Here is a 10,947-nt window from a genome sequence, read left to right on the forward strand (position 1 = left end):
GCCATATCTGCATCAACATATCCCTGTAGAGCAATGTTTGAACCTCCAAAGCATAATGCTTGATTTGTGGTACCTCTAAAATACCTAAGAATCCACTTCACTGCCATCCAATGTTCTCTTCCTAGATTGTTCATGTACCTGCTTACAACTCCCATTGCATGTGCAATATCACGCCTTGTGCATACCATTGCATACATTAAGCTTCCAACTGCTGATGCATATGGAACTTTAGACATATGAGCCATTTCTTCCTGAGTCTTGGGACACACCTCCTTACTTAATTTGAAATGGCTAGCCAAAGGTATACTAACTGGTTTTCCATTCTTCATATTAAACCTCTTCAACACCTTTTCTATGTACTCACTTTGAGACAATGTTAGTTTGCAATTCTTCCTGTCTCTAGTTATTCTCATACCAAGGATTTGTTTTGTGGCACCCAAATCCTTCATTGCAAATGAGTTTGCCAATTTCCTTTCGAGCACATTTATTTCCTGCATGTTAGAACCTGCAACAAGCATGTCATCCACATACAATAACAATATAATATAGCTGCCATCAGAGTGACATCTAGTATAACCTTGTTCAGACATAAACCTGTAAAATTTTAGATACCACTGGCTTGGAACCTGTTTTAAGCCATACAAGCTCTTCTTCAACCTGCACACTAGTTTCTCCTTCCCTTTTACCTCATATCCTTGTGGTTGTTGCATATATATCTCTTCCTCCAAATCCCCATGGAGAAAGGTTGTCTTTACATATAGCTACTCAAGATGCAAATCTTCAGCTACTACTAGACTTAAAATAGTTCTAATTTAAGTCATTTTAACAACAGGAGAAAATATTTCATCAAAATAAATACCTTTCTTCTGTGCAAACCCCTTCACAACAAGTCTAGCTTTGTACCTCTGTTTTCCTCCATCTTCTTCCTTCAGCCTATAAACCCATTTCTTCTGCAATGCTATTTTACCTACAGGCAACGTGACTAAGTCCCAAGTCTGGTTATGTGCTAAGGAGTCCATCTCTTTTTTCATGGCTTGCTCCCACTTCTTCCCGGTTTCTACCTGCACTGCTTCTTCATAACATTATGGTTCACCAGAATCAGTCAACAATACATAATATAATGAAGGAGAGTATCGTTTAGGGGGTCTACGTATCTTGGTAGATATTCTAACAACACTTTCAGGTGTTTGAAGTGCTTGTTGCTGTTGTAGTTTTTGTTCTGGCTGTTGATCATTATGATTTTCAGGCACCATCACTTTTCCTGTGATATCGCCAAGCACTGTGTATTCTCTATTTTCTTTTTCTTGTTTCTTTTCCTGCAACTGATTCTTATACAAGACCTTTTCATTGAATATTACATCTCTGCTCCTAATGATTTTGTGATTTTCATAATCATATAAGCGATAACCAAAATCATTAACACCATATCCAATAAAGGTACATTTCTTCGATTTTGCCTCAAGCTTTATTCTATTTTCTTTGTTAATGTGGACAAAGGCTTCACAACCAAAAGTCTTTAAAAATGAGTAGTTTAACTTTTTACCTGTCCATGCCTCCTCTGGAATACCTCCATCCAAGGAACTTGAAGGCCCTCTGTTTATTAGATAAACAATAGTATCTACAGCATCTGCTCAAAATTGTAAAGGCAATCCAGCATGCAATCTCATGCACCTTGCACGCTCCATGATTGTCCTGTTCATCCTTTTTGACACACCATTTTCTTGTGGTGTTCCTGGAACTGTCTTCTCTCTACCAATTCCATTCTCTGAATAGTACCTATCAAACTCTTTGTTGTAATATTCACCTCCATTATCTAATCTGAGACACTTCAACCTTTTCCCTATCTCATTTTCAAACAAATCTTTCCATTTATTGAAAGTATCAAATACATCAAAATTTATTTCGAATACAATAAATCCAGGTTTTTTTGGTTGCATCATCAATAAAAGTAACATAATAATGAGATCCACCAAGAGATGATACCTGAGCAGGTCCCCATACATCTATATGCACAAGCTCTAATTTTTCACTCTTCTTTTCTTTCCCAACTCTAAGGAATCTGACTCTCCTCTGTTTTCCATAAACAAAATTCTCGCATAATTTTAAATTGACATGCCCCAAACCTGGCAACAAATTTCTTCAGTGAAGAATCTGCATCCCCTTCTCACTCATGTGCCCGAGCCTATGATGCCAAAATGTCATATCTTCTCCTGTAGAGGTTAAAGCATTAACAAAATTAGAAATACTATTGCATAAGTACAAGGTACCAACCTTTTGTCCTTTCGCTATTACCATGGATCCTTTAGTAACCTTCTAGGTTTCATCTGTGAAAGCATTTACGCAACCTTCACCTCCCAACTACCCTGTTGAAATTAGATTTTTCTTCAGATATGGAACATGCCTTACCTCCTTAAATAGCCATTGATTTCCATTCTGTTGTTTATGAAAACTGTACCCATTCCAACGATTTTACAGGGTTTATCATCACCCAATTGAACTTGTCCAAAATATCCTTGAACATAATCATGAAAATGTTTCTTATCAGTTGTGGAATGGAATGAGGCCCCTGAATCTACCACCCAAGCATCAATAATATTTTCTAATGAAAGAATCAAAGCATCTTGCAACACATCACCTGTTACATTCGATTCATGATTAGTTTCTTGCTGCGCATCTCCTTCTTTTCCCTTCCGAGACTTACAGTATTTCTTCAAGTGTCCTTTCTTCCCGCATTTCTAGCACACTATCCCCAATCTGGACATGGATCTGGCTTTTCTTGACTTACTACGATATCCTGGGGTCTTTCCTCTTTCCATTTTTCTTCCCCTAGTCTCTGCAGTCAAAGCATTACCTAATGTCTCACCGGAGCTTTTCCATCGCATTTCCTCACTGAGGATTGCACCAACAACATCATCAAACTTTAAAGTACTAGATCCAGAGATAGAGTTACTAACGGCCATAACTAAACCATTCCAACCTTCTGGAAATGAGCACAGAAATAACAGAGCCCTAACTTCATCACCAAAATTTACCCCTACAGAACTTAACTGAATTGTAACTGTATTAAAATCATTTAAATGATCTCCAATATATCCACCTTCTGACATCTTCATATTAAATAAACACTTCATAAGAAATACCTTATTTGAGGCCGAGGGTTTTTCATATAGTTTGGCCAATGCTGACATTAAACCCTATGTTGTCGTTTCCTTTGAAATATTAAAAACTACCAACACCGCTAGGCACAACCATATTGTCCCAAGTGCCTTTCTGTCCAAAATATCCCATTCTGTGTTTGTCATACTCATCGGCTTCTTTGTCTTTCAGCTCAATGGTAGGTACAAATCTCTCTGATACAGATAATCTTCCATCTGCATCTTCTACAACTGGTAGTTTTGGCTATTGAATTTTTCGACCCTAAACCTACCATCTTCCGCCATTACTCCCACTCGAACCAGGAACCCTTCTCTCCTGCGAGTTTATCAGCCAAATAGACCTTCGCCTCTGATACTAGTTGTTAGAAAATTATATATATTACAGAGCAATGGAACACATAAAATATTGTAGAAATATAAACACAGAAAATGCATAAAACAAGAGAGACACAGATATTCGTGGTTCACCCAGTTTGGGCTACATCCATGGAGAAACAACCAGTCCTTCTTTTATTATATTATCTAGCAAACTGAAAAGACACAACCTACAGCAGATCCGTTGTAACACCCTCTTCGCTCTCAATCTCCTCTCTCTTCCTCACTCAGAATACAGATATACATAGATGCAATACAATTCCCTCATATATAGTGAGGGGTTGCCTTCTAGGGCAAAAAACCTAAATTAAACATAACTTCTACCGTTAGATCATCCGCCTCATTAACGGCCCAAATTGACTAGAAATTACTAGACTTTTGCAAGGCAATTTTACATCTATTTTTAGCTTCGAGGGCACTGCCCCCGAATCCCCGCTGGGGGACCGCTGGCCCCCGGACCCCCTATTCGGGGGGGATTAGCCCCCCAGACCCTCGCGGGGGGGGGGACAAGTCCCCCTCGCACCCCCTCGCTTAGAGGGGTGTACATTCTTCCTGGGGTATACATCTGGCTAAAACCTTTGAATACATAAGATAATCAAGCTCCACACCGAACACAATGTAGTTTATGCATTACAGTGCAGCTTGATAGAAGGCTGGATTTTTTTGGATGAATGGTGTCATGGAAAATCTTGGGAGGCAAGCATGATGTAGTTTGACCTCATTAGGGAATGAAAACAACTAAATTAGGGATTGATGGACCCTAATACTATTGATTTGGAAGTCGGGGTTGATTTTCCCAAATTGACCTGTAACAGTTGCCCCCTAAAGCATGAAGTCGAAAATAAATATGTCGAGTGAGATGCTTTACCATTTGGAGAGAAGGTTTCGAAGTGGAAGGTGACCTGCATCAGTTATAATACAAATATCATGACACTTTTATTTTTCTCATGAACTAATTGAGGGAAGGCATACCCATGCTCAGCTTATAAACTTTCATTACATGTACAAATATAGTCATCTACACATATAGACCCATGAATGTAAGGCCATTTGTACATTTTATATAGTACTCCTGAAAATATATCACAGCCCGGATGGATGAAACTAGATCTAGGGTCTTTAATCTCATTCAATCTTCACTCAATATATAAGTCTAACCATTTGAATAAATGATCTAAAGTCAAACATGGAGAGACATCGTCTGATTACCAACCAATGATGTGAGCTATTAACAGATGCAAGAGAAATAACTGATAATGATAATGACACTCAAGGTACTATAGTACATTTCGCATGGTGTGAATAAATGATTTGATTTCAAACACCATACGAAGTCTTTCAGTCGCAGGCCAATGATGTCAACTTATCGCTGAAAGCGAGAAACCTGCCATTGATGTATGCAAGCCTCAAGTTACTGAAGGGGTGTTTCTAAGTCAACTTCTTGGATGATGTGCTGATGTCAACAAGAAATGACTCGTCGCAGGAGGGCCTTGACGTATCCCACGTCAATGACACAAAATGAGATAAATTATTTTTGAGATGAAACATCGACTAACGAAACAAGGTTCAGGAATGGCAAGCATGAAAATGAAGGTTTATTGTATTGTAAAGGATGAAGTTTCGAACTGATTAAATTCTCTTGAACATATCAATGAAACTGAAGTGAATTGGTAGCATTGACCAAAAACAAAGTGATGGATGGTATGACAGACCAATGGTGTGATAACAATCAATCTGAATGATCCATCCCACATAGTCACGGTGATGAGGTGAAAGTGTCATGCTCAATAGCGACCTGCTACCATAAATTTTTCTCAGTCATTTTCCCATTTTCCCCAGTGATTTCGAACCAGTACCCCTTTATTTTTATCAAGCTTGAGGAAGATAACATATGCTTGTTGTATAATTTCACCCTTCGGGGTAATCCATTGCTATTTGATGTTTTAACAAGTTTAGTGAAGGTGAAACTCTGTGTTGTCTAGATGGACAAGTTTTTCACTATTAAATGTTTTTTAATGAGTTTAACAACAAAGATAACACGATCCTTTTCACATTTGGAGAGTCTGAAAAAGGGAATAAAAGGAAAATCCACTAGTTCTTTTTCGTACATTTGTGTCTCAAGTTAGAAAAAGCATAAAACAATACAAGAGAGAACCAATTGATCATGTTTGACCAAGGAGTACCTTTTTCGTAGTTAATCTATCTCAACCCGAAGAAGGGGTAAAACTATACTGAGTAGATATCGATTCTAATCCATTAACAAGATAGAAATGACAAGCGCTCGGCAATCTTTTCATATTTAGAGAGTCTGAAAAGGGCTTAAAGAGGACTCCAAGGGGGTTCCTTTTTCGTTTTTAACAAAGCTCGAAAAAGCGATAAAAGTTTTCTTTGTGGTCAAAGATGTTCAATTTACACGTAAGCACGTCATAAGTACTTGTCAGTTGTTAATCCTGCTCAATATGCCATGAAAATAGATTAAACAATACATGTTCATGGATTAAATAAATAAAAACCAATGTTTACTCGATTAATGTGCAAGAAATAAACATAAAACCTGGTTCTTACCATTCATTTTCACCATCTCATTTTTACCTTTTGATTTCTGGAGGAGTTTTTTCACGAAGTTCACCAGTTGATTGCGAAGGATTGAGGGGATCATTCCTTGTGATTTTTGTATCAGGTAGGAACTAACTCTATTCCCTTTCATTTCATTCTTTTTATCTCCTGTTTTAGTCAAGAACATTTTAGGGTTTTGAGGTCCCTAGGGTTTCTTTTTCAATTCAGGTATTGAAATGGTAATCATATGGAGAGAATGAGAGCATGAAGAATAAGATATCATAGCCTTGAGTAATTTGGGAATAATTGAGGCCCAAATAAATTGTGGGTTACTCAAGTATTTCCAGTTATCCAACATGTGGCAGCAGATGGATCTTTTACGGTTCCTTGTTCAATCATGGGATCCAACCAATCAATATTTTCACATTTGGGACAAAGAGGTCCCTATTACCATCAATGATATATAATTTCCTAACTGGACTGTCAAGGCAGGGTGCCCCCATTTCACTAACAGGTCTTGCCCACGGGGCAGACTAGTGAAAGATCATGTGCAACAGTTCTGTAGGCAGGGTGCCCAGCCTAGCAGAGATGGAAGGATACTTATAAAAGATGTTAGTGATTTACCACTAAGGATGATCCTTTTTACCACTGCCAGATTGGCTGGCAGTTCCACGATTCATTTAGCCAACAAATCATACATGCAGTATGCTTTAGAATGTTTAGAGCCAAAAGTGTTCAACTGTTGCGGGGCTGTCTTTTCATCTGCGAAAGAGAAACTGACCAAGGTGAAAAGAGGAAAGATAAATAATTTCGGCTATGGATCGATCGTGATTTATTTTGCCTTGGAGAGAATTCCTCTCTTGCAACCACAACTCATTTCACTCGGTGTATCTGGACTGAGAGGCCCACTGATGCAGAGGTGGACAGATCTTATGGCGAGGCATGGTTCCCATTCTTCGATCGTATTTACCCCTACATTATTTGAATGGTTCAATCGACAGGAGATGACTTTTGTAGAATATCCATATTCAAGAATGGATTTTCATGGCGATCTAGAGTTACCACTACCAACTGGAGAAATGTGGGGTGCTATTGGTAGATTATTTGACCAAGTGTTTTTCAATTTTTAAAGTTTTTGCATTTTTTGGTGTTTTTTATTAATTCCAAGACTAAAAAAAATCAAATTTTTATGTATACAGATATCATACCTATTCAACCTATAGGAGACCCACGAGATGTAGATGGACCAGCACAGAGACTTGTAGGGAGAGCGATTCTCCGAGATTTGGATTTGGCCGAGACTCTAGCTGAATTGCAAGATCATATAGAGGGATTAACCATGGGAATTCCAGATGTTTGGATTGAGGAGCTACCTATGCGGCTTCAACGCTACACTATTGGTGTACCAGGTCATTGGATGAGACTTCTGCATATGATAGCACAAGCAGTGACCTGCTATCATGAGCACCACTAGTTTAGTAAGATACTTTTTCTTCATACATTTTAGTTTTGGGTCAGATGACCAATTTTGTCTTGGACACTAACTGTTTGTAATTTTTTTTTACAATTATCTATTTTACTTTCAGGGTTTTATTATGGTTGAGTGATGCAATCCTATTCAACTAATGATGCTAATTGAAAATATTTACTTTACATATGTTGCAAATGTCTATTTAACACATAATTTGTTAGAGAGTCTGTTAATGTGTTTAGACTTCTGGAAATATGTTGATATTGAATAAACTCGAAATACCTTTCCAAAATACGAACTCTAAGAATTGCTGGGTTTTGGACAGTATAAATGCCAGTAACTTGTAGCACAATGAGCTATGAGTCCAGCCTAATGATAATTCAGTGAATGCCAAGTGAAATGGCATTAGAGAGAAGTTCAATCAACGCACTATACTCAGTGATATTGTTTGTCGATCGACCAATAAAAATCCCTATAAAACTCATTAAATCACCGCTTGGAGTGAAAATAGCCCATGCTACAGAAGATAGGTTCTGTCTACTATGACTAACACTGTCATCATAACCAAAAAATGGTTCTGAAAAGTTTGACTTCTTGCAACAAATGCGAAGGGGATTACTTGACGAAATAAAAACCCTAAAAGAAACACACTCACACATGCAATCCAAGCATATTTACATGAGTTTTACCATACTTAACTAAGCATAGTAACATTTTAAATACAACCCATTTCTGGGCTTAGAAAATGGAATTTTGTCATAATCTACTAACTAGTGGGCACCTTTCGTAAAAATGCGCTTAACAATATAAGGACCCATCCAAAGTGGTTTGAATTTTCCTCCAATTTTATCAGACTCCTAATCGTAAAGCAAGACTAGGTCACCTTCTGAGAAGACACGAGGCTTGAAATTTTGATCATATTGCGCCTTTAATTGTTTCTTGTGCGCTTCGTTAGCCAATGTGGCATCACAACGGGTTTCATCCAGATGGATTAATTCCAAGAAACATGCTTCTTCCTCAGAAGTATTAGGTAGCAGGTCAATTGCAAGTTTGAGTGATGAAATTTCACATTGAATCAACAAGACTGCTTCCAAACTATACACCAACTGAAAGGGTGTGAATCCGACAACATTTCTCATGGAGGTCTGATATGCCCACAAAGCCGAGTACATGATTAAATGTCAATTTCTTTTATGAACTCCAATCATTCGTTGCAACATGGACTTAAGGACCTTGTTGATAGCCTCAACTTGTCCATTATCTTGTGGATAATATGGAGTATAACTATCATGTGACAATCCTAATTTGGTAGTCAACTCAACCATCATGTGATTGCGAAAATGCGACCCATGATCTGTAACTATGGGTTGTGGTACACCAAACCTGGAAACCACATGGTTAAAGAAAAACAATGTAGTCGTTTCGCTATTGTTCTTTAATGTAGGCATCGCCTCAGCCCATTTCGTAAAATAGTCAACAACAAGCATAATATACCCATGCCCCTCAGTCGAGGTGGGGTTACATGTCATCAAATCAATGCCCCATTTAGCAAATGGTCCAATAGCGACTATTGGATGCAAAGGTGCAAGTCGTAATCTAGCTTTCCGATCGAATATTTGACATGCATGACAACTTCTGACGGAAATGATGCAATCTTTGAATAAGGTTGGCCAAAAGTAACCAGCACAGATAATTCTCTGTGCTATTGCATATTTGGACAAATGTCCATCACAAGCACCTGAGTGACATTCATTCAAAGCTTTCTCGGCCTCGTCATGAGTGAGGCACCTACATAAAATTGTATCGATATCACGTTGATAAAGCATGTCACCAATGATTAGATAATTTTTGGCTTGGTATCAGGTATGTCACTGTTGAGAAGGAGAGGTATTGGGCCAGAAAGCTTGGGTCAAGAGATAGATAGTATATCCCCATATCATGGATCACTTGACGAAATGAGAAACAGAGACTCATCCAAGATTGATGTTTCTGATGTTCAATCATTGGAGTATTAGGGAAGATCGGAAATTAGTTCGACAAATATGAGAGATTTCTTTGACTTGGACTTTATGAATTCTAGATAAAATTCATGCAATATAACTATCCACTTTCAATATTCCCCCCCTAGCAATTGACATGACAAAATTTATGCCATAGGGTCTCAATCGGAGATAATCGTAGTTTTGCACAGGAGAATATAGTGACAAAACCTCTGCACAGCTTGAACGGCTGCCAAAGCTAACTTTTCAACATAAGAGTATTTTATTTATTGTTATAGACATTTTTGTGCCCTACAAGTCTAAGCATGAAATGTCCATAAACCAAGGGCTCCTAAGTCCCTAAAAGTGTTGTTCTAACCCCTAAAGGAACAAGGTCAACAGATTACAGCTTCTCCCAGAAGTTCTCCATGAGAAACTGCTCAGAATTGGTCAAAACAGGATCATTGCAGCTGCTCCACCGGCTAAGTGCGTTGCATCTCACCTAAATACACTGTGAGGGTGCGTTGCATTTCAAAAGTCCCTTCTGTGGGGTACGATGGGCGAGAAATGACAAATGGCAGTGTCATTCCGCGAGGTGGAGAGGCAATGGAAGCTTCCAGAATCTTCTCCTGTGACACTTGCCTCTCTGAATTAGACCAAGGATGAGTAAGAGGCCTTCAGTCTCCAAGTGGAAGCAAGAACTATCAAAGAGAAGACACTAATCAAATGACAAGCTGACTCATCCCCCTTACAGATATCTATATATGGATCCCTCATCCCAGAGATCCAGAGGCTGGAATTTTGCATATTGTAAGCAATTGTTGTTGGTTTCTAGAGACAAACATCAGATTGTTGGGTGATCTAAGCTTTGTTTGAGGTGAAGAGGGGCCTCTTTGCTAGGAGGTTGATGCTGGGTTGGAACAACTGGTTGTAACTCCTCCTAGATCTTTTCTTGTTTATCAATAAAAACTATTTGAGTTTTCCTCCATGCTTTTGTATCATTGATGCTTGTTACATTTGTATGGTCAATTTACATCTGATCCTAGATTGTTTATGAATATAGATCCATGTCTTTGTATAGTGCTATGCTTCTGTGATCTTACAGGTACTTTGTGAAGCTGGGCGTGCAAGGGAGTAGGTAGCTGAGGACTATCAAAGAAGAGAGGGATCGAATCGAAGGATTAGCGCAAGACAGAGGTTGGTCTTTCTGTTCCTCTCTATCTATAATTCATAAAGGAAAAACAAAAGTAGTTTTTCTCTGTTTGTTTCTAAGGCAGTTGTCACACCTTAGTGGGATAGAGCAGTTCTATATAGACACTTTTCCCTGTAACAAAATGGCGACTCCACTGGGGAAGCTAATTAGTTTGTTTTTTTATCATTCTTTGTTGTTTGTTTCATGAACTTACAAGTA

Source organism: Pinus tabuliformis, chromosome 5_2, assembly GCF_031772625.1.
Source record: "Pinus tabuliformis cultivar Carrire ecotype Pingquan chromosome 5_2, CPIR1, whole genome shotgun sequence".
Classification (NCBI taxonomy): domain Eukaryota; kingdom Viridiplantae; phylum Streptophyta; class Pinopsida; order Pinales; family Pinaceae; genus Pinus; species Pinus tabuliformis.